Genomic DNA, 25,687 nt, shown 5'->3' on the forward strand with positions numbered 1-25,687 from the left:
CAGCTGAATTCCCTTTTTTTCTTGCTGGAGTTGGCTAAAAGGGGCTAAATACCACCAAACTGGGTGGGACATGTGTAGGTTGTGCACTGTCCACCTCTTACTGAGAAGATGCAAGGGGCAAAGTAGGAATAAGACTTAAAGAAATAAGGACAGTTTAGCAACAGCCAAAGGGGACAAATGAAGATTTTTTTTTTCAGTTCCATAGTAAGGCATGGGTAGTCAAGCAGTTTCCAGTCAGAAATGGATGGAACAGAAGGCTTTCCAGGAGGGAATAGGGGGAAAGAGATAAGCCCAAAACTCTGGCTGAGGTGCAGTAGTGCAGCATGAAATATGGAAAGCAGAGGCAGGGATGAAGATTTATATAGTAATATGCTTATTCATTGGTTTTCTTTAAAAATCCAGTGAGATCAACAGTCAACATAAAATCCAAAGCTGTTGTGAATATCTGTACGTTTAAATGTCATCTGGGATAAAATAGTGTAATAAAAATAAAATAACTATATTAAGAAACACATTGTAGGACATGGGGTTAAAACAGCAGCTTACTTTTCTCAAATTCACACAGAAATCATCACTGAATCACTGCCTGGGTCCATCCTGGATGCAGCCCGGGTCATCTAAGCTGCTTTGGTGGCCATTTTTAGAAGTCAGAAGCTTCGGTTTTTGAAAAGGGGCCGCCAAAGTGGCTTACAGGACCTGGGCTGCATTCGGGACAGACCTAGGGGGCAATTCAGCAGTGATTTCTGTATGATAGAACCCGTCTGACTCTTGAATTAGCACTGAATTCAGGAAAGGTAAGCTGCTGTTTTAACCCCATGTGATAGGGTCCGCAGTTCTGTGCACGTTACCACAGCAGTGTGTGTGATACAGTCCTAAACAAATTGGTAAGTGTATTTAGGATGAACAACTAAGAGCACAAATAAAAATATCTTAAAATCTACAGAGAGTGTAATTTAATAATTATTCATCCAGGAACACCAATTGAAATTAAGAATCTTCTTAACATGACACATTTTGCACACACACAAAAAGTGTGAGGTAGAAAGGATCTTTTTGGCTAACTGTTCTTTGAGCTAAACTAATCCCAGCTCTCCATAGAACATGATCACATTTGAGAAAACAGCAAAAGATATCAGACGGATACCTTCATGCATGGCAGTAATCAAACACCCTTATTTTATTATTTCATGCACCTTCAGGAATTCAGGCACTCTACTGGAGCATTGTGTTGTTGTTGTTTTAACAACTGTAAGGATAATAAAAACTAAGTTTCATGGTGACTCAGATCTACATAGGGGGCCATGTACTTAATCTGGAGTAATAAAGAAATTGCAATTTAGCTGAAATCTGAAGTATATGGCAATAACATAGGGCTTGATCAATGTGTACTTACAAAAGCCTTGGAAGGTTCTGCTTCTCCTCTTCCACCTGTAAAGCTGATTGGTGGAAGATTCAAGACAAATAAAGGAAGTACTTCTTCAACCAGCACATGGTTAAACTGTGGAGTTCACTGCCACAAGATGCTGTGATTGCCAACGTTGGTGGTTTTAATGAGACTGGATAAATTAATGGAAGTATCCCTGGGTACTAGAATGGCAATATATACACACAAATGGTATCAGAGACCATTTGTTGTATTGTTTTAAACACTTCTGTCTTTTGGAACAGTGTTTTATTCTAAAACCATTGCCTTGGGACCTGTCTTGGAGAACAGTCCTGGAATCTTAGGGGAATAAGTGTTAGCTCAAATTTTAGGGCTGGGTTACTCAGCTGTGGGATCGATAACCTGTGTATACTGAGATCCGAGGCAAAAGAGAGTCCAGAGACAAATCCTCAATATGATGGGTTTGATTTAAAAGGGGCAAAAGACCAAGGCATTGATGTGCCAAAATGATCCTATACATTTTGATATGTTTCTCTGTACTTTGAAGTCTGATTTTCCAAGAAAAGCCAGGGAAGGTGTGAAATAAGCATGTATCTGAGACAGGATGGCAAGATGAACGGGTTTATTTCTTCCCATGCCAGATGCCACCCTCTTTGTAATATAACTTTTCCATTTAATACCTCTATATGTGTGGTGGCCAAATCCTGGTTGGCGATTCCAGAAATACCAGCCATGTACGTGACTCACCTGCTTCAAGGCTATGGTGGAGGCTTCCACATAGAACGGTCATACAGGGGATGTCACTATCAGTTGATATCAAAAAGGAGGAGTTGATTCAGGCCTGCACAGGGTGTAACAATTCTTTGAATGAGCAGTCTATTTTAATATTGTAATCATGTTGTAATGCCTTTAATTGTACTCTTCTTTTAATATTCTGAGCCACTCTGGTTCCCAGTTTTGGGGAAAGAGTGGGATACAAAATAATATCATTATCAGATACAATACACCCCTGTATATTCATTGCTGGGAACTGATGTCCTGCTGGCAGTCTTCTTCCCATAGGCAACTGTAGTTGTCTATTGTATAAACAGAATGTTCAGCTACAACACAGGATTTAATTCTAAGCCATCATAGTCCTTTTTATATTCCTGCAGTCTTTTCCACTATCCTTTTCCCTCTGAGTGCTATCAGTTTCTCTTTTTCTCACGATCCTTCTTTTTATTACAGTAATCTTTGCCCCAAAATTTCTCTTCCTTGAAAGCAGCAGCTCTTTACTGAGCAGCTGTGCAAAAGGGCTCCCCAAATAAGACACACACCCCCACTGGCATATTCTTTCACGAGACCAATAACCAGAATTGGCTGGGGAGAGACAGAGTTTTCACATAGTATACTATATGAAATATCTCTTGTACAGCCCAGTTTTCCGGCCACATCCAAAACTTCCCCAAAGAAAGTATCTATGGGTGTGCTGATCATTTATTTTGAAGCTCATAGAAACCTACTAACCATGTGGTGTAGTCCCATTACTCTCTGGTATACAATTACAACATGTTTCCAATACCATACATAACATCAGAGATGGGTGGAGTGGCAATCTCCAGGGTCGTTTTTGTGCCCCAGTGCTTCCCAGGGCTCAAAAATTCCCTCTAGGAGCACTTATTCTTTTAGAGTGGGGCACTTTTGCTATGTTTTCAGGGGCTGTGGGCCATTTTATGTCTAGGAAAGTCCTTTTTAAAATGGGAAGTAAGCCAAAAGCGATTTCCCATCACTTCCTGTTTTGAAAATGGCCTCACCTAGGCCTAAAATAGCTCAGGAAGGTCTACAAACATGGTGAACACCCCCTCAAGTCCCTATAGTATATTAGGGAATTTGGGTGCAAAAGAATGGTTTTTTGTTTTTGTTTTGTTTTTTGCGGTGGGTGATGTGGTGGGATGCAGCTCCCCAGGGTCTCCTAGGGCCCAGTATAGCTTCCTAGCCTCCCCCCAGTTGCCCAGCCCTGCATTACATTGAGAGAGTACATTCATTTTCATTCCTTAGGCAATCACAGGATAAAAACTAGAAATTTCTATCACATGTAACCCAATACAAAATTTAATATTCATTTAGTTAACTTATTTGCTGTGAGCTGTGAGCTGCCTTGGGTCCTTTTCTCGGAGAAAGGTGGCACAGAACTGAAATAAATGAATGATAAATAAATAATAGTTCATTGAAGCTCATCTTTCCACCATTTCTGTAAAAGGTGACCTATCACGCTTATTTCCTGCAAGGATTCTCAACAGTCATAATAACTTGGTTGTACAGGAGTCCAGCATCCCTAAGAAGCAGATAGTTTGCAGTGAAAATGGAACAGAATCATTTTTTTTATTTCAGCCCTGAAGAATCTTTTTTATATATATAAAGAAGAAAGAAGATTCTGTGAAAGATCACTTCACTGTAGGATACCTATAAAATTATATAAAAGATGTGTGTTTTTTTCTCATGGGTAATTATTCAAAATGTCTTTTAGGACTGTCACCACTAAAAGGTCATAAGCAGAAACCATACAGGGATAGCTGGCTGGCTGCTGTTATAAATCACATTATATGGGGATATAGCTCATATGACTCTGTATGGAAAATGTTATTTATTATGTATTATTTACATGCATGTATCTGCTCCATAGAGAAGCACCATTCACACTTGAGGAATCTGTGTTTTAGATTACAAATGAGAAGTATGATTGAAGTGAGGGATATAAATGTTGAGCTTTACTAAATAAGACTCAGAAAAAATAAGCTTTTCTCTTTTAGATCAAGCAGGAGTTATGGTGGTCCCAAAATCAATTAGATGGTGTGCACAATAAAATCACAGAAGCATAGAGTTAGAAAAGACCACAAGAACCATCCAGTCCAACCCCTTGCTATGCTAGAATACATATGAATTAATCTTATCCTAGACTACTACCAGTTCAGAGTTCAGCCAAGGGATGTGTCCAGAAGATAACCCAGACTCCTCTTCCAGAGTGAATATCAATTTTTACAGCCAAGGGACAGTGATAATCTGTTGGCGAGGGGAGTGTTGCCGCCAATTTACAGGTTATCTTTTTCAAAAACCTCTCCTCTTCTCAGTAGCATTTATTAGAAAGGGATAGACTATTTGAGTCCAAGAGTTAATAAACACCTCATTGGAATAAGGGACAGCTGTGGTCGGTATAACTGTCCTCTGCAACCATTTATTGAAAAAAAAAGGTACACAAAACATTAGGGGAGGGAAGGAGAATTCTTTACGAGGTTCATTTTTTGTTACATAGTAATTGGATAAATATGGTACATGACTTATTTTAATAATAATAATAATAATAATAATAATAATAATAATATGATTTATTTATATTCCACCTTTTCCTTGCAGAAGCAAGGTGGATTACAAAGCAAAGTGAGCAAAATACAAAGTACATGCCCCCACACACCAATTACATCACAGCAAACATAATACAATAGATTAATTATACAAGAAATCAAAAATACATAGAAAAGTACAAAGTACAAAAAATCCAAAATACATGACATAGCATAATAATCAAGTGTAATAGAGCATAATAATCTAAACAACAATCCCCAGCTCTCCCCTAGCAGCAAAACAACAATCCATTAACAATTACATGTTAAAATAGTTATCCTCTAGGCCGGTGCAGCCAGGTGTTCTGGGGGCATTGGAGCTGGCATAAAATATTCTGCTGCTCTCTTTTGCATCCTTCTCTCAGCCAGTGTGGTCTGGTGAGGGAGCCCAGGAGCCAGCATTTTAAAGGTGCCACTCTCTGAGGGCGTCTCCCAATTAGGTGCCTCAGGTCCACTGGGCTTCAGGTGGTCTTTAAAACTTTTTTTGGTAAACATTTTTGTTGTTTTTGGAAGTCACATTGGGTCCTGCCCTTCACCGTTCTCTCTCTCACACAGCTGGAGCCAAGAGTTCTTTCTGCACTGGGGCTGCCTTGGCATTTTTGTAGTGTATAGACTCTCATTTTAAGGATGTTCTCAGAATTTAAGCAGTTTAATTTTTTTTAAAAACCAAAAAAATATACTAGCCTGACTCTGGTGTAAATTCATTCCCCAGTACAGGTATTATATGTAAAAGAGGAGATAAAAAACTGTTTAATGAGATTGCATATTAGTAAGAGTTGTACTTTCTGAAGAAAGCAACTTCTTGTTGCATACATACTGCTGATTCATGGTAAGTTTTGCATCTCCCAATCATGCACTGCTCCTGCTTCGGAATCCCCAGAGGTTCTGAAAGAGGCTTTTGCTCAATGTTTAAATCCAATCACATTTGAAATAAAAAATATTGCTAATCTCCCCATGGGAACAAACAAGCATAGCCTTCATCAGTAAATATCATTAGTAAAGCATGTGTCATTGAAAAGCTAGTGGGAATTTAGCTGAGCTGCAAATGTACTTAAAAACAATTGTATTGTATTGCAAAATCTGCAAAGCACTGCCCTCCAAAATGATAATGATAACAAGTATACTCTTTGGCAGTGGGATGTAGAGAGAGGAAGAAATGTATGAGAAGCAAATATAGCATACTTGCTTTCATTATCATTTAACCTCTGCCATCATGGACTAAATAAGTAATGGGCAAAATGTGGCACAGGGCCATTTTTGTGGTACTGGGAGTCCCCCAGGGTTTTTTGAAAAAATTAAAATATCCCTCCAAGGTCTCTGGATGGGACAATGACCATGCTTGGAGTAAATGTAACATAAACATAAATGAGTGACAGAAAAAAGTGAAAAGTCACAGAGCCAAACATAAAGTTGGGTTTCAGTAACACTTTATCATTGAGGAAGGGAAAAGCAACAATTCTGTGATGCTTTTTCAAAGCCTTGCATAATCTTAAAACAGTGGAGGGACAGTTCAGGCAGCAAGTGGTGGGGGTCAGCATAACCAACCCATCACCTCTTTTCCCTGAGCTCCTTTGCCATTCTGCTTTGCTGGAATGGCAAGCTTATGCTACTCAGCTTGTACCATTTCCCCCAAATTGTCCTGCTGCCCTCAGATGAGGTGGAAGATTCTGTTCTACTGCCAGGATTCAGTTCATATAAATAGTCCAGACAACATATCTACATTGAATGTTGGGATGGTCTCCATTTTGTCCTTCACTGTGGCCCTGTCTCCCAGGCCAAATAAAATGTCCTCCCCCTCCTGTCCTCTATGCTGGGTAGTCTGAACAATTAGGGTTGCCATTTCCCGGTAACAACCGTGACTGGCACGGTTTCTGAGGGAGTGGCACGGTCACGTCCCGCTTCCCTCTTTCTCCCGGGTGGGCGGGGCTCCAGGCTCCTGAGTTTTGCCTGGCCCTGCCTCACCTCCTTGCTGCCTTGCGTGCCTGGCGCGCTCTCTCTCCAACAATATTCCTTGGAGGAGCAGAGGCTCAAACTCCTCCAATTGGCCAGCCTGAAGAAGAGGAGGAGTTTGAGTCTCTGCTCCTCCAATGAGGTTGGAGCGCGCACAAGGCAGCAAGGAGGTGAGGAAGAGGGGTGGCTGCCTGGTCCCGGGAAAGAGCTCAAGAGGGGAAGGAAGCCTTCCCACGGCGAGGCTCCCCTCCCTTCTTGGGCTCCGAAGGCCGGGCGCCCCCTGGACGGAGCCCAAAAGGGGAAGGAAGACTTCCCACGGCAAGGCTCCCCTCCCTTCTTGGGCTCCGGCTGCTGGAGGGGGGGAGGGTTAGGAAGGATAGAGTGCTGGGGGGGGGGTTGGGGCCTGTTCCTCTCTTCTTCTTCCTCCTCCTCATTTCCTCCTCCTTCCCCTCTTGTCTTCCTGCTCTTCTTTCTCTTCTTCTTCTTCCTCTCTTCCTCCTCCTCTTCTTCCCCTCTTGTCTTCCTGCTCCTTCCTCTCTGCCTCCTCTTCTTCTTTCGCCTCCTCCTTCCCCTCTTCCTCCTCTTCTTCCCCTCTTCCTCCTCTTCTTCTTCCCCTCTTGTCTTCTTCCTCCTGCTTCCCCTCTTCCTCATCTTCTTCCCCTCTTCCTCCTCTTCTTCTTCCTTTCTTCCTCTTCTTCTTCTTCCCCTCTTGTCTTCCTCCTCCTCTTCTCTTCCTCCTCTTCTTTTCCTCTTTCTCTCTTCCTCCTCTTTTTCCCCTTTTTCTCCTCTTCTTTTTCCTCCTCCTCTTCTTCCCCTCTTTCTCCTCCTCCTCCTATTTTATCTTCTTTTTCCTATTTTTCTTCCTTCTCCTCCTTTTCTTTTTTCTCCTTCATTTTTCTTCTTCCCTTCTTCCTCCTCTGTTGTTGTTGTTGTTGTTGTTGTTGTTGTTGTTGTGTGCCTTCAACTCCTTTACAACTTATGGTGACCTTGGCAAGTTTCTTTGAGGGGGGGAGTTGCCTTTAGTTTCCTCAGAGAGGCTAAGAGAGTGTGACTTGCTTTCCAAAGTCACCCGATGAGGTCCCATGGCTGACCTGGGATTTGAACCCTGGTCTCCCATTGTCCTAGGCCACTACACCATGCTGCTGGACTCTCTGCACTTAAAGGTACAGTACTCAGTTGTTATTTATTGTTGTGTACCTTCAAGTTGTTTTCCATCTTATGGATACCTTAAAGCAAACCTATCCTGGGGTTTGCTTGGCAAGGATTGTTCAAAGGAGTTTTGCCATGGCTTTCTGTTGAGGAGGCTGAGAGAGTGTGACTTGCTTGAGCTTGAGGTCACCCAATAGGCAGAGAATCGAACCCTGGTCTCCAGAATCCTAGTCCTCCACACAAAGCTACATCCCAAACTTCTATCCAGGAAGAATGTCAAAATGTCCTCCATTTTGATCATGCCTAAGAAACATGCATTTATATTAACATTTTTTAAAAAACCATCAATTTTTTCGTGTGTCCTCCATTTTCTTAAAAAGTGCCCTACATTTAAAAATGTTGTCCTACATTTGTCCCGGTTTGGAGGTCCTGACTTATGGCAACCCTATGAACAATATACAGCCCAAACCCTGGTTCTGGTGCAAACTGTCCACAAGGCATCAAACCCATTCAATCCGAAACCCATCCTATAACACCCTTAAAAATGTTCTAAAAGTTACCTTTGTCCCAGAGAAATAAAAATAAAATGATGTTTCCCAGAAGATTCAGAGCCCTCCATTGCGATTGTTGTTGTTTACAGCGCATCCCAGTGTGCCGCTCAGCATGGCTGCCACTGATGTGAATCACTTGCTTTGAGGTCAGAATGAGGCTCCCAGCCATGCGATTGATACTGGGCACCTCATTCTGACCTCAAACAAGTGACTCAAATTGGTGGTAGAAAACAAGTGTGAACAGCTGTTGCAACAGGAATGCAAGGTAATGGGGGGACATTGGGGCAGCTCTGGAGCCAGAATACTGCAGGCTGCCCCCCAGAGTATTCTGGCCTGGACAGACACAGCCATAAAAGCAGCAAAACATTTTAGACGACTCTAGCTAGAAGCCGTTTATAGAATGCTTTTCTTTCACCTTAAAATAAAACCTGTTGATTTCAGTCTGGTAGGAAATCCATATAAATAAGGTTTCTTGAAATCATCAGTGTGACCATTAAGAAACATGCCCTCTGTGCTATTTGCAGAGGATGAATCATACCTGACTAAACAGCTAGGAAATGTGTGGCTCTGCTTTTGTTTTGTTTTTTAAAAGATGAATTGTGCTTCTGATACAAAACCATTTTGCCAAGCAAATTTGCCTTTGTTTTTTTTAAACTGCATTTTATGAACAAACTTTACATGCAGCTTTCAAATACTGTATTGAACTATTATTTTATTAGTATTTTCAAAGTTCACCACTCTTTTGCCATGTGATAATCAAAATGATTTTCAGTTTGTATTCCTCTAGAGACATTTCAAAAAATAATCCAAGAGCATATGCCTGATTTGGATAATTAATTTATTTTCAGGCTGCTTAAGAAACACAGTCATTTTCTGGATGTGATTCACTAGTCACAACAGATTTTGCAAGGTCAAAGGGTTTCATTCTAGTGTTGACAAGCTTAAGAAGTGATCACACATTTATTCTTGTTTACAGAGCACTCGCTATATGCTGTATGTGTCTGAAAAAAAGAGAGGATTTCCCCAAAGACAACTTTTTACCCCTCACTCTGCTTCCTCCCTTTTCTATTTTTAACTATTTATTTTATTTTGCTAAATACAAGCTCACTTCTGTATTTGAAATTATTTGACTGCAGTAACTAGACTGGATAGAACACCTGGTTAAAAATAATCAAACATGTAGTAATTCAGAACAGCATCTTCTGAACAGATTAAAGTGGGAACTCATAGCCAGCACCGAGTGGGAGGAGGGCAGTTTAGAAATTCAGTCTTCACCACATGAGTGTCACCAAATCTCTCTTCCCCATGCATAAGTCTCAAATTTATCATTTTGAAGTGTTCTATGTCATGTCCAAACAGATTCAACATGTGCATGTTCTCCCTAGTGCATTCTGGCAGTGAAGAGCTGGTGTGCATAAATTGCATATGATGGCATGGCATATATGATGAGCAACACTTAGACAATTATGCTTTCCCATGGAGAGTGCTGCATCACAAGGCAAAGCTATCTGGTGCAAAATTATTAGGGGAGTAACATCCAAATGAAGCTGCACTTTACAACTTTAGCAAATTTTGTGTGCAGCCCGAGAGATTTTATATTCATCCTTTAAGGCTGAAATTATTCTAATCTATTATTCATTGTTATGAGTTGATCTTTGACCTAAAGCCTGATTGAACAATATCCCTCTCTATTTATGCCATATTATTATGAGCTTACTTTCTTCCCAGTGATAGATCCAGACAGAGTCATAAGGTTCAAATTTAGCCAGTGCACATAGAATTGAATGTGTGTGTGTCCCAACTGAGCAGTTTGGGAGGTCAACTGTGCAAAACTGGCCTATAATCATATTATTTGAAACGTATACTGTAGGTCTGATGTTAACAGCCTTGCATTGATGGTTGGGAGCAGGAAGTGTAGGCTTGCTGAATGGGGTAGTGAAGGGAAGATGCACATGCCTGTGCACTCCTTCATGCAAATAGCCCAGCCAGTGTGATGTAATAGTTTGAACATTGGACTGTGATTGGAGATCAGGGTTCTATTCTCCACTCAACCATAGAAACCCACTGAGTGACCTTGGGTAAGTCACACACTCTCCTAACCCCAGAAAACCCTATGATAGGATGTTAGGGTTGCCATAGGTTAGAAACAACTTGAAGGCACACAACAACAAGAAGGTGTAGTAACATCCAATCTACTGCTTTGATCTTGACAAATGGCTGCTACATGGTGATATTTCACAATACCTCCATTTACCAGAAGAATTCAGTAACACTTTTCTTCCAGGTTCTTCAGGTAAAACAGTGGGTAGTCTCAGTCAACTCACCATCTTATCTTACCCACAGGGTCTTTGGGAGAATAAAATGGAAGGGGGGCTCCTTGGAGGAAAAGGAGGGTATAAATAATAAATCCTTGTGGATATTTTCCAGTACAACATGCCAAAATCATTGCTGGAGAGTCTTTTCCAGGCCGATGTATTCATCAAGTTCATTGTGGACTGTAGAGAATGGCTATGATGTAACCAAGAATGACTATGTGCCCTACTTTGCAGAAGATTGCTTTTTATTTGTCAGAGGATAATTCTCCGTCTGAATGAGGATTTTTCTATTTGAACAAGCCCAAATCCATTTTCAAGATAAAAAATCATTGGGCAAGCAGAGAGGGGTTTGAAGCTTGAAACTGTTTGAATCAACAGTTGGCATGAAGGTAGAATACTGCATGTGCATGCAAACTTGTTTTCCCTCTTTGGGTGGATTTTATACATATTTATATCTCCCTTTGTCCTTTTTCTTTTAAAGTGATGTGTTTTTTCACTTTTGTGAAAATCTGTTACTGACCATCCTAGTTACAGCTAGACTTTAGTTCATGTTGAAGATGATGGCTAAGACTTTGTTACAGAGACACAGAATGGACAAATGAGAAAAACAAAATGCACAGAGTACTGACAATGTTTTATTAGGAAGATGGTTACATTCCTTTTGGGTGTAAAACTTTGGCTTGGAGGCTAGGTTGCCATGGTATTTATTGGATGTATTTTTAAATACCATAAGAGTAGTTAGTCCCAATCATGTGACTCAGTGGAGAACAATTTCTTATGTTCTGATACGTATCTATATGTGTATACTCTATGGTAAGCATAGACAGATTCTGTTTACTTACAAATGCTTATCAGTCAGCAGAAGCCAGGAATATTTCTGGTCGGTCTCTTCTTTCTATTTCCTTGTGGAGTTTTTGTCTTTTTAAAATTGGCCTTCCCATTCACTTTCAAGTTTGACATCTCTGTAGCAAGGGCTGCTCCTTTTCAATATACATGAAAATTGCATTTTCACATCAGATTTGAAAGGTTGTATCAATTGAAAGGCCTATCACTAAGCAACAAGAGGCAATAAACTCAGGTGCCAGATTCTGGGAGACAGTTGCAAGTGTTAGAAACCCCTGACAATCCTGAATTGATGAGAATCTTTGCAGTTCAAGACCTTTTCTGTGGGGAAATGGCACATGGATGTTTTGCACAGGAAAAAGCATTTTCTGCATGGAAAGTAATATTCCCATGCAAAAATATTAATTCCAGAGCAGCAAGTGCTGTAATTAGGGATTAATTCTTTGTAAAATTTGCCCACTGCTGATTTGCATAGAAAACAGCATTTTCTGTGTAGAAAACAGCATTTTCTGTGCAGAAAACAGCATTTTCTGCACAGGAATTAATATTTCTGTGTCGAAGTATTATTTATCATTCAAAAAATACTGTTTTCTGCACAGACAACCATGTGAATGTTTTGTGCAGAATAAATTTTGAATTGAGAATAGTCTTTAAAAATATGTGGTTTCCAAAGGCTTTCTCATAATTGGAATTGCTGAAATTGTACATTGCTGCTTTTGAGAAGAAACTTATGTTGCATCCTCACTGCAGGAATAATCCAATTTGACTGCTATGGCTCAGTCCTATGGGATTCTGGGAACTGTAGTTTTGTGAGTCATCTAGCCTTCTCTGTCACAGAGTTCTGGTGCCACAACAAACTATCATTCCCAGAATTACACAGTATTTAGCCCTGGCAATTAAAGTGGTGTCAAACTGGATTATTCCTACAGTGTACTTGCAACCATAGTGAAGAATTGCATCCCTAGTTGCAAGGTGTTGGAGGAGAGGTCTGTGTACCACATACCTGCCTTTTGTTCCTGATGCTGACATGCTACCTTCAGAATATGGTAGAATATGCCTTTCATCAGTGTTGAAGAAAGAATCAACTGGAAGTCCTTTAAGCTTTTGTATGCGGAAAGTGGCACTTTCTTGTTCTTTGACTCAAGCAGCAAAATGTCTTGGCCTGACCTGATAAATTGGCAGCTTCCCCTTCAAATTCACTCCTTCTATGGGGAGAAGCACATCACAGCCCTTAGGCTTCATCAACAACTAAGGAGATATAACCCAGAACGCCTCTGCACAGAGGCTTATTAGTACCAAAGCTTAAAGGAGAAGTGGGCAAAGTATGGCTTCAGGCTACATGCAGTCCCCAAAGCTGTTTTGTGACCCCCCAGGGGCCACAAAAGTATACCCTATTTCAAAGTATTTTGCTCCAAAATATCCTGAAATAACCTACAGGGAGTGTGAAGGGCATTTTCACCCCATATGCAGGCCCCTAGGCTCCCCAGGAGTAAACAAATCATTTTTGTCAATTTTGTTTTTAAAAATGCCCCCTAGGGGTGTGGGAGACATTTCTACCACATTGGGAAGGGAAGGTCCTGGGCTTAAAATAGCCTAGGAAGCCCCACAAAACATGGTGAAATGCCCCCTATGACCTCTAGGCAATTGGAGGCAAAAAAAAAAAGACCCCACTTTTTGATATTTTTGTGTGTGTCTGTGTAGGTGAGTGCAGTGGGAGTGTTGCAGCCAAAGCTGGGGCACATGTGCTAAGGCTTCTTCATCACCATCTTGTTGGAGGTGTCCTTGTGAGGAGGCCTCTGCTGCTGTAGCAAAATCAGAAGGGAAGCAGCAGGAGGAGAGACTGACCAAGTGTCACCCTTCTTCTGGGGTATCACCCAGTGTGGTCTGCACCCTCTGCAACTCCCTCATGAGACCACTGATCCTGCTGCTGAGGACCATCTTGTTTTCTTTGCCCTTCCCTTGGGCAAGCCTTCAACTCTTTGGAGGCTGCTTAGCAGTTTCTCCCTCTGCCTCTGACTATTTTTGTGGAAGTCTTCCCATTCAAAGAAAAATACAGCATACCTGTTTGGCTACTTGTTCTTCCTCCTACCTTCTCTCCCATGGCTAGAGCACTGGGTTTTGTAGCTGGGCTGCCCATTCCCTGTCTGCTGAGTTTTTAATGTCTGTCTGGTGGTAGGTGATTGATCATCTTCACAGCTCTCTGCCTGCTCCTCATCCCCAGTCTGTGAGAAGCAGCCAAGGTGGAAGGCAGCAGTGTGGCCATTCACACCATGCAAATGCATTCACTGCTCAGTCTGCTAATATATGTTTTAAAGGCTAAGCCAGTGATTTATACATATATAATATTTTCCCTGACATATATCATAAATAAATTTATTTTATAGCTGGGTATCATCAACCAAATACAAAATAGCTCCTAAGAAACAGACTTTCTTTAGAGTGCTCTTAGAATTACTATGACACCGGAAACATCCACCATGAGTCCGGGTTTGTTTTTGTTTTTTACTTGCTTCATTGCACTCAAGCCTTGTTCTCACAAAGAGTGTCTGAAAGGTACTGTTTAAGGATATTATTGTCCGGGTCTATCCTGGCAATGAAGCTAATGAGAGAATCTCCTTAGACAGTCATTGGTGATACATAAAGGAATACAACCTCTTTAAAGAAAAAAATACAGAGTGAGAAGTAGATTCCAGGGGTTAGGATTCTAGCCTTCTTCTATCCTGATATGCTACTTTTTAGCTATAGGAATTAATATTTGTCTCTTTGGGATCATTCTCACTGGCAGAATAACACAGGTTGTGATTTGGCTGCGCTCCATGTCTGTAGCTGATTTCAAAAGATCCCTCATTCTCACTATAAAAGGGGATCTTTTTTTAGGCCAGTTGAAGCGGGGGGGGGGGGGGGTGTTTGTCCCCATTTGTGCTGAAGCCTCCTTGCTGTCCCCGCCGGCCTTGGCTTCCCCCCCCTCGCCAGCCTCCTCGCTGTCTCCGCCACCCTTGGCTCTCTCCCCCCGGCTTGTGCTCCATCACCGACTTCAAGCCAGGAATCAGGGAAGCCAGTGATGGGGCACAAGCCTGGGGGAAAGAGCCAAGGCCGGTGGGGGGGAAACCAAGGCCTGCAGGCATGGGGGGCCCGTGAGAGGGGGACAGGGCCCCCCTTCTTAAAAAAAATAAAACTATTCAAAAAATCAATAGATTGGTCAAGCAATCGATTTTTGATTAGTTTTATTTTTTAAAAAAGCAAAAAAACAAAAAGGCCACATCCCTCTGCCATTTGTACCTCCCAACAGAATGAATCAATTCTGATCTGGTGTTCCCACTTATTGGACACGCGTTAAAATGATTCTTCCAAAAAGATCTGCCAAAAATGTGCTATCAGAACCCCCCCCCCTTTTTTTTTTCTTTTGCCCCGCTTTATCACAACAGAATTTGATTCAATAAGGATCGAAATAGATTCCCAATGGGAATGAAGGTCAGATAACCCAATGTGCGATTTCCTTTAAATTGTAGTGGGAATGACCCCTTTGTTTCACAATGGTGGCACTTCATCATGTTATTCCCCCACAGCATATTGAAGTTGTACACTCCAAAGCAAAGATTTACTTCACAGAGCTAGTTCTTATAATAGCAGCTTTTCCTTATTAGAGAGCTGTGGTCCAACTGTCTGAGTACAGTTAGTTTATTTAACATAAAAAGTGTGTGAAAAATAATTTCTCTATTTAGGAATTTCTGCATGTTTGCTTGCTCAGTGCTTTGCTAAACAAACCATTCAGTCTCCAGAATGTTTACTTTCTGTTTCTTTGAGGTACAGTGCATAGCAGATATAGGAAAATAAATGGAAAAGTGCATCTCTTTTCACATACTCTTCCCCCCCCCTCCGTATTTCCATCTGCATCCTTACAAAACCCACTACTCTGTATCTCAGTGTGCATCTACACTGTAAAAATTATGCAGTTTAAATGCTGTAGCTCCATTCTATGGAAACTTGGGATACATAGTTTTACAAGGTCTTCTCTGCCAAATAGTGCTAGTGTCTCACAAAACTACAAATCCCAAGATTCTAGAGGATGAAGCCATAGCAGTTAAAGTTGTGTCAAACAAAATTATTTCTACAGTTTAGCTGCATCCTCAAGTCCTCACCCTTGTCTTGTCTCTATATTCACTCCCACTCCCACTCTCTGCATAGTGTTCTACAACTCACTTTCCACACACATGCACACTCCATAATGAGGCAATATGCTGTGGACTTCCTCTTTCTGGGCTTCCATTCCTCCTGTTCTTTGCTGCCCAACCTATTGTACTTGCCACCACACAATTCAGTATCAAAGACTCCAACAAGAATGAGGAGGAAGAGGAAGAAAGGGGCACAATGTAGATAACAAAAGTACATTCTAAAATACGTTTCATTTTGTTGAGCAGGGGAGTGCACATTCTAATGTAAGTGACGGGGTTAACATGGCAAACGCAATCGGTGTAATTCATATGAACAGAGAGGTTCCAATCTCTGGTGCTCAGGTTCTGTTACAGTTCTTGGTTTTGTCTATAATTAGCATAAAAATGCACTCTATTGCCATTTTTTCTACAATAGGAAAATCTCATAAAAGCTACTAATTACCAGCATCCGAAGTAAAAATGGTTAGTCCTGGGTAACTAGGCCTAAATCCACTTGTTAGTCTCAGTAAGAGGAGACCCATTAAATCATATGTGTTGACTTAACAAGTTCCTATTGATTGAGTAGACCCACTCTAGTTGGAACTGAGGAGTTTTATCACATGTGGGAAGAAAATGGATATTCAGCCAGCTAGTAGCACCTTTCTATGTACCTTACTGCATGAAGTCGTAGCTCTTTAGTTCTCTTCCTGTAGGAGACAGTTGCAAAAGTAAGTCTTCTTTTTTCTAGGTGGAAAAATCCATTTGACAAAAGTCTTGCTTTTATGACCATCTCCTATGAGAAGAGAGCTGAAGAAGTAAAGTGTCATGTGGTAAGGAACATAGAAAGATGCTACTGTCAGCTCAACCTCCGCATTCTTTCCTGGTGCAATAAGATCCTTACAATCAGATTTAAACCAAAACAGGAGCCATCGGCCATGTCCCTACAATTATTATTAACATTGCATCCCCCCCCCCATTTTATGGATTTAGATTCACCTTTAATATTTGTTAACATTTGATATGAACAGTCATTTTATAACTCTCTTTTTTCAATCAGTGCAAGGAATACAGGTTTTTATCTGTTTGTTTATTACTTTTCTGCTTGAGAAAGGAATTCCTCTGATAAAATATGCATTATACACAATACACGTTTCTGAACTGTAACTTAATGAAATATGTACTTTAAGAAATGCAGATTCATAGCTCCATAAGAAGTACTTACTATCACAATAGTACTTAATAGTATTATATTAAAGCATCTTAAGAGTATGCCTACAATTTGCAGTGTGTTGATGTAAGAGGTGCTGTGGCTAAGAGCAAATTCTGGTAGTTTAATAATATGGTCTATTTCTCTATTCAGATTACTTTCCTCATGACTGTTTGAGATTCATTTCATTATTTTTTCATCCAGTATGCAAATAGATTTGATTGAGATGTCAAACTGAGTGTCCTCATGGAATTGTAAATTATAATGGAAAGGAAGGATTGGTGCTTATACAAGTTTATATTGTAGAATAATCAGATGAGGAAAGGATAGCTCTCCCAGAATTCTTTATATATATTATCTGTTTGCAAGCCACCATGCTATAGTGGTTTAAGCACTGGACTATGACTCTGGAGACCAGGGTTCAAATCCCCATTCAGTCATGGAAACCTACTGGGTGACCTTAGGCAGGTCACAACTCTTAACCTCAGAGGAAGGCCATGGCAAACTTCCCTGCACAACTCTTGCTGAGAAACCCCATGATAGGTTCACCTTAGGTTCACCATAAGTTGATAATGACTTGAAGGCACACAACAATTGCCTTCTTAAGAATGCCACATCCTGTTTATGCCTATAGTGCAGACTGAGTTGGGGTCAGGAGGCTGAGGCTCAGAACATAACTGATTGACTATGGCGGTCAAGCCCTGCTTTTATGCACAGTGAACTGTCTTTCTAATACAATAGGTCTAGGGATATGTGGCAGCATATGAGCCCTAACTCTCCTACTCACATTCTCTGATCACCACACACACACACACACACACACACTGGTTGCAGTGCTCAGTTACTGTCTATATGGGCTACCTCTGGCTGGCTCACCTAGTGGCCTTTTCCCAACATGCCATAAACCATGCCTGAAGAAAAAGTTCCCTGACCATATAGACAGGCAAAAGAGCATCTAACCAGATGGTATTGTTCTGCTCACATTTTTCATTGCATCACTTGTTTGGCTGCACAGGTACAAGGCAGACTGTCAGGGAACAGAGGTACACTTGTCTGATGCTCCCTGAACTGGTGTATTGCCCTAAGGTGCAATGGAAGATGCTGTCCATTAAGGATGTAAAATCTCAATTATTTTATGCTTATATACAAGGATGAATAATTATGGCATTTTTCCACCTGTTGCAGCAGGAAATGAATACTCTTCCACAGTTCTGGCATTCTAGCACCCCAGTGAGGAAGAATTATTATGTGGTGAAAAAGATGAGTTTTTTGTGCAACCTGCCCTCCACTGCTGCCACATATTCTGTGCAGAAAATAGGATTCCTGTGTAGGAAATAGTGTTTTCTGTCCAGGAATCCTATTTTCTGTGCAGAAAAACAGGGAGGAAAACACATTTTTCTCTGCAGAATTTTCCCTCCACAACATTTCAGGGCATTAGAGAAATTGCACAAAATTATTTCTTCCTGACAAGGTTTTACATCTGTCAGTCAACTCATTTTTTTTTACTTCAGTAAGAGAAACTACAAACATACTTTCTGTCCCTATTGTCTATTGCCAGTGCTGCACTAAGAGTCCCATCAGTCGCTACATGTGAATAAGTGACAGCATCTTGTTCTTCATCTCAAGCAACTGAATGACCTGACCTACTTCAACAAGGTTTAAGTTGTTTGAGTGTTGGACTAGGGCCCTGGAGTCCATGGTTCAAATTCCCACTCAGCCATAGAAACCCACAGGGTGATCTTGGGCAAGTCACACTCTCGGCCCCAGAGGAAGGCAGTAGAAAACCCTCTCGGAACAAATCTTGCCAAGAAAACCCCATGATAGGGTCACCTTAGGGTTGCCATAAGTCAGAAATTACTTCAAGGCATACAACAACAACCTCATCACTAAGACCAACTAACACATTTATGGGTGAACTGCCAGCATCCTGATTTGTAAATTAAATGTATGAAAGAGACAGGTCTAGTGAGGTCTGGAAAGGTCTTTATTTCCAAAATAAGAACGTAAAGTCAGAGTACATAGTTGCACAAAGCCGTGCAAAGTGGAACCATCATCACTCATCTTACATGGGTATGGACTAGTTTTGAGTGTTGGTTAGAGACCTCTACATGCTTAAATCCAGTCTTCTTCTAATTGTGATTTAAAATTATAGTTTAGAATAGTAGCAGTGAAAGTAGGCCTATGTCCTGCTGCACACTGATTCAAATCCAAAGATTATGGCCCCAATCCACAAAGCTTTGGTAATGCTTAGTTTAACTTGAAATTCATCAATATTAAGTTTTTCACAACTAATCAAAGACCCATTAATGTGAAAAAAAACCTTAACTGCCATCACTTTTCTCTGGACCTGAACTTGACTGTTCTATACTACTTGAAATAAAAGATTTTTTAAAAAGCATAGAGAAAGCCATGCAGCATATATATTATATCATTTTCTGTAAAGGATTCCAAGAACATTCACAATAGAAGTAATTAGGCTTAATTGATTAATTTGGCTCAATAACAATATTACATCTCCAGTTTCTCCTTGTTCGTGGTATGTATTTATTTTTTTAAATAAGAGGCAGATTACTGCTTACAGGAAATCCAGTGTGCAGAAATGTAACAAATAGTGAGTTATGTCTGAGTTTTTTTTCTCTTTCCATTATCTTGTCTTTAATATACGTATGTGACATCACGTTTCATCAGACTTATTACATTTCTTGGAAGTAGCCTTTTGAGTGCTGAACATGGTTCAGCACTTTGGAAAGTAATTAATTCTTGTTACACTAACACTCACTGTTCTAGGACCAGTTCCTGTTAATTCTTATTTATAAGCCATTTCATACCAAATATTCCTGCTCAGAAAAGACCTGTTGTAGAAAAAGCAAGATTTTCTTTATTACAGCTCACTTACAAGTGTGAGATTTATTAATGGTGTTACAACACCACATGCGGTGCTATATATGTCATGTGTCACCCTCTTTGGCAATTTATCTTGGCTGTAACAAACCTGCAGTGCTATTTTCTTTTAAAGTGCAGAGCTTTGTTCCTATTCAGGCAAGGGTCACCAAATGGGACCATAAGACTGCTTAATTCGGTTCAGCAAACTTCTATAGTGTTGTTACTAAAAGCCAGGATACAGAGGTAAAGGAGAAAAGCAGCAAGAGAGAGAGCCATGCTGGATCAAACCAAAGATCTTCCTAGTCTAACTCATGTACAGGGTTTGATGGGGCTAGCCCAAGTCATGTAACCTCTTGGACAGCTAGCCTAAAATAGCTAGCATCTCACTACTACCATGGTGTGACAACATATAGTACCTGAAGTAATTAGCAAAAGTATTTAGTCATTCAGCCAAGGCAGAAAATAAAAATGTCTTTCTTCTTCCCTGGCAATAAAAATACAGTATTGAATAACTACGGTGCCCTTTCATGACATCTAAAATCAACTATTTGAGGTGATCACCTCATTCTGCATAATGTTAGGGTGAACTCTGAGGTTTGAAGGACTTGCTGTTCCTGGGGGGAGGGGGGATTTATAGAAGTATTCAACATAAGGAAGGAGAAAAGAAAGGGTACAACAACCCATTGCAGTCACAGAGGTCCATTCATTAGGATGTTGTATTTTTGCTGATGGTAAAATTGTATCACATCCCTCACATAGGATCAACTATATGTTCATTAATACATTGCATACAGCTTGGTCTGTACTTTTCCATACACAAAAGTTAAGTGTGAGGAACACAATCAGGACTTGGGCTTGGGGGGGGGGGGGGGGAGAGGGGGGCTTTGCCACTTTACCCCTGCTGTAGTTCCACTCTGGATTTAATGTTCAGGAAAAGATGGATAGAGTAATTGTGCTGTCCATAGCTTTCTTAACTCTTATGAACAGGAAATGCTATCATCAAGAATGGCTTGCAAGAAGTATTAGAAAACACACCACGAGAAAATTTTGTGACACATTCCCATTATTTTTCCTTGGGAAAGTTAAGGGTAGAGCTTGGAAATTTACTCTAAAATGAGTTCCCAGTACTCACTGCAGTCTTTACAGAAGAAATCTATTGTCATTACAATGCTAAGAAAGTAACTCACGTTATTTTTCAAGTGAAATGCCTCTGAAAACAAACTAGAAATATTGTTCATTCTACCAAAAACCATTCATGGAATATGTTGTTCCAACTCATTACATCATTTTTGAAATGCATCATCATTACATGTTTGTCCCCTTTCCCATGTACAGTAATTCATTACTTTAACTCATAACTTCCACACTCTGAGAAAGCATGTGTAAATGGAAAACTTACATAGAAATACAAAATGCCTTCTGTTTATAATCCAGCAGCATTCATTTGTCTACTGCACGAAAAACTCTATAATTATAGAGTGTATATCCATGCTTAATATCCTCCTGACTGGAGCCCCATTTCAAATATTACCATAAATGGTTACATCAAAATCTGACCGTTTTTGTGGTATCCATGTGGTCAAGAGTGAAAGATTTGGACAGTGCCCTGTCAAGCGAGGTCACATGCTGCATGAAATGAATCCTTTGTGGCTGCCTTAACTCTTTTCTGAATGAGAAGGTTCTTCCTTAGCCTGTAAGGACACTATGGCATTCTTCATCAAATTGGAGAGACTATTTCAGTCCCAGAAACAGTTCATGATGCAATATCCATTTCTCTCCTGAAAAGCAGCATGTCCATAACATGACTTTGCACTAGCTGTATCCAATCTATTTCTACGCTATATTGTCAACAGTTAAACTTGGTCTTGTTCTTCAGTTCCTTCCCTTTTCCAACTGAAAGAGGAAGGGAACAGATAAGCCCCAGTTTAATTTGTTCTGGCAATTATTGGAAAGTTCCCACTGTGAGGGAAGCCATTGCCTATTGGTGTGGAAGGACGCTCACCCATAACAGGAGCCAAACAAAAGAAGAAGCTGCTTTTCTACAAGTGTATTCAGGCATGTATCAACATATTGGCAAAAGAGTCAGTCCATTCGAATCCTAATGGGAAAAAGAGAGAGAGAGAAGAGGAGGAAGACAAGGAAGAGGAGAGGAAAAGGAAAAGGAGAGCAACCTTAAAAAGTAAAGAATAAAAGCTATCAAGTGAGAACTAAAATTGAAGAAATGAACATAAATTATGAACTGGTGAGAAAAGTATAGAGTCTGTTTTGTGTATATACTACCATACCTTGCTATAGTGCTATTATATGTGATTTATAGCTATCTTGGTGATTGTGTTAATACTGATAAGGAATACTGGAAGATTAATTTGGAGTGTGAATAGAAGAAAAGTGTGTTTGGAGGCAGGGTACAGGTTAAGACTTTTCCCTACCTTTCTTTAGCAAATCAGAACTCTACGTTAATTCAATCTTTTTAAAAATTGTGTCAGGATAATATATTTCTAAGGAGCTTTCTAAACTATAATTCTGGCGAAACCTGAGTATTTTACTTTATTAAAAAGCCTTGAAATAGTCAAAAGGTGAAGGAAATATATTGGATGATTATGAAGAAAGGAACAGGTTATTTAAGAATTCGCTGAAATAGCAGTTCTTTTTAAATTGGCATGCAAGCGCTTTTTAAATGTGTGATGACAAGAGAAGCTTTTTTCCCTTTAAAGCTTCCCCACCATCACCATCACCATTACTTTGGGCTCCTGAGCAAAAAGAAGGGAGAAAGTTTTTGCCAATGAAATCACTTTAAATTCTTGGCTTGTTCTGCTTCTGCTTGAATTTTCCTTACATTTCCTCCTATTTTTAACAAGTTTGACAATTGTTCTAGCCATATGACATCCTGAAAACAGTTGTTAGAAGGAGATGTCAAAGTTGGGTTCATGACATACAAGTAACAGGCCCCCACTGTCCTAATAACATACATTTCAAAAGAGAGCAGTGATGTGAACTGAAAACTAACAAACAAAATCTACCTTACTAGGAAACTGTGACCTCCTCCAAAGGCGGTGGAAGTGACAAGCGAAACTTCAATCAGGCACCTCCTTTCGAATGATAAACATTGTAATCTCATGCTTTGGGGAAAAGTGGGATGACAGGCTGAAGGATCTGAAAGTGTCCAGTGTTTTACAGTGTTTACAGTGTAAATGCAGTCTCCCCCCCCCCCCCTTAAAAACATGCAATTTCCTTTAGAGGGAAACCACTAATGGTCCAATCCTTTGACTGTACCTTCTTCTAATTATTCACACACACAAAACCCCTTTTGGGCCAAGTAGAAGAATGCAAGGAATGCTGTTTGCCTTTTCCTGAATAGCAAGAAGAAACCCAACTAAACAAAACTGATGCTCCTTTTAGTAACTACTTTGCTTAAGCTTTCCGACCCAGAGGGGAATTTAATAACCCTTCTACACACTGCTGTTAATGAGGTATTTCTCAGGGAGCATTGGTTAATTAACAATACTTTGAAAAGGGAAATTAGTGAAGATGCTACATTTAGGAAGCTATCTTATGGGCACTTTCCTAGCAATGCAAATGGGATTTGGTTCTCAGTAGGTGTGTACAGGATTGCACTGGTAGAGAAGTAGGCTTGCTGAACAATAACTGCATTTAAAAAGAAACCATAGCCATGGGAAGAATTGCATGTTTGCTTCACATTCAGTTTGGAAGCAGTGGATTACAAAAGTGAAGTTGCCTGCAACTATTCAGTCTTGGACTAGCTGCAGGAAGATGCCTGCTTGTTATTGCTTTCTCATCCTGATCAGTACACAGGCTGGTAAACGGTACTTTGTTTGGGGTTAGTGGGTTGAATAAAGAATTCTGGGAGCATGCTGTTGCCACCCTTTTTTCCATGTCAAAACCGGGTGGCCGTTATCCCCATATATGCATTATTCATGTCTAACTACTGTGGCATTATAAAACACCATCCTATTGTTCTCACTATCCAGCCAAGTCAAGTGGCTTGTGTTCCATCAGCATCTTCCTCATGAACAGTTTCTAATATGCTTTGCCTCATGGGTGGGTGTATCCATTCAGTCCCTACTGTGTTCATGGATACTCACAAGATTAAAAATTCTCCTATAGATTTAAAACAATGGTTCTTGGTTAGAAATTGGTGATGTCTTAAATTGCAAATTTCTCTCTCTCTCTCTCTCTCTCTCTTTTTTTTTTTCTCTCTCTCTCCCCCCTCCCTTCTTTCCCAATTGCTTTCTTTTTCTCTTTCATTAAAGCTGTGGTGTCTGATAATAAAAAGGGAGAATTGCTGAGGTTCTTATGAGACAAGCTGTCAAATGAAGTATCTGCCTCTAACCCCAGTTGAGGAAGTAAGTGACAAGAGCACAGAGGAAAGGCTAACACAGTGACATCAATAAAAGAAATAGAAAGGTATGGTACAGTGTTGTTTTTGTATGGTATATAGCTTGCTCCAAAGGTCTCCTTTTCCCAGAAGATGATTTGCTAATATTTTGTCAGTAACCCAAAGAAATGTACATATTTACTTTGGAAATAGTATGTGTTGCTTTTTTAAAGAAAAAGTGTGTTAACTTTCATTCATCCTGAACCAATGCATGTTTATTCAAATTTGAATGCTACAATGTTCAGTTGGGCTTTCTGTCAAGAAAATAAGCACAGTATTGCATCTTTAACTATTCTAAAGGTTGTTGGAACAGAAGTATTGCTCAATTTTTTCAAAGATGTCAAAAAAAAAAAAAGAACAACCCATTTTGCCCTTGTAAAATAGATTCTGGAATATTTTCGATGTTATTTGACTATCTGATATCACTTGGCAACATCCTTGGATAAATTTTATTATCTATGATCACCTAATTAATACTCTGTTGTGTCAGAAATTATGGACCAAAAAGAAAGCTGTAATATATTTTGTTTTATACCTAAAATGTGTGAAACTGCAAACATCTGAAAAGGTAAATGGGGAATACTTTAAATAAAAAAATTATCAGAAGCAACCCTATGTTTATAGCTGCATGGGTAGAGCAACTTGAATTCTGCAGGAAATATCCATAGTTGCCTGGTATAAAAACCCAATGCTGTGCTATGCTAGGAGGCTGTATAACAATCAAGTTGGATATACCTATGTTTTATATTGGGGGATAAAGATTGTGGCTTTCCAATTGTTGGACTGCAAGCCCAATCCTCTTTTCACATCTTGACATGCTAGTTAGAGCAAAAGATAACCCTAAGCCAAGAGCATCTGCAAGACCACACCTTCCCAGCCCCGTTTCATAGAAAAGTTTGCATCCAATGGATAAGTAGCAATTAATTAAAATAAATTAATTCATCACTTAAGTTAAACATTTTCAGACAAAAAAGAACAAGTGCTTTTTAAACTTCATCGACCTAAACTGGACTTTCATTTAATAAATTCTATGAGAAACCAACAAATTTTTAACTTTTCCAGCTGGTTATTTACTAAATGACTCCAGAAATCTTTCATTATCTTTGTTAGCAAGTTATTTCCTGCATGGCAGGGGGTTGGACTGGATGGCCTTTGCGGTCTCTTCCAACTCTATGATTCTATGGCCCCATTCCCACTCACGCATTTCCCCTGGATGGAACTGGGCAGATCCAGATTCCCCCCCCCCCCCCAAAAGTTCTCTGGAAACAAGTGCCCACTATATTTTACCTTGATCGGGGCAATTTGCCCTCTTGAAGTTCACATTTGCATTACTGGTTTAAAATGAAGGCTCCTTTGCTGTCAATCAAATTCACTTCTGCTTTCATCAAAGGTGACATTTCCTACAGCCATTGAAATGGGTGCTTCCCTCCTTCTTTTTTAAAAAAACTGGTGTCAGTCTGTGCACATATTCTGTCAAATTT

General features: G+C 40.1%; 1 protein-coding gene across 4 annotated transcripts in view; it reads left to right on the top strand.

Moving 5' to 3' along the window:
• Positions 1-25,687, top strand: part of LOC149316967 (cadherin-20) — a 219,590-nt gene that overhangs the window by 83,801 nt on the left and 110,102 nt on the right. For 2 of the 4 annotated variants that reach the window (XR_016280553.1, XM_089516594.1), the window contains exon 2: positions 24,082-24,235. The exons of 1 other annotated variant lie outside the window; for it this stretch is intronic. The gene's annotated coding sequence lies outside the window, so the exon portion shown is untranslated. Of the gene's footprint in view, positions 1-21,966; positions 22,053-24,081; positions 24,236-25,687 lie in introns of those variants that run through there. One more of the 4 variants, XM_089516595.1, reaches the window with a different exon arrangement.

The sequence above is a fragment of the Sceloporus occidentalis genome, unplaced genomic scaffold, assembly GCF_023333645.1.
Source record: "Sceloporus occidentalis isolate IW3139 unplaced genomic scaffold, rSceOcc1.0.p SCAF_3, whole genome shotgun sequence".
Lineage (NCBI taxonomy): Eukaryota > Metazoa > Chordata > Lepidosauria > Squamata > Phrynosomatidae > Sceloporus > Sceloporus occidentalis.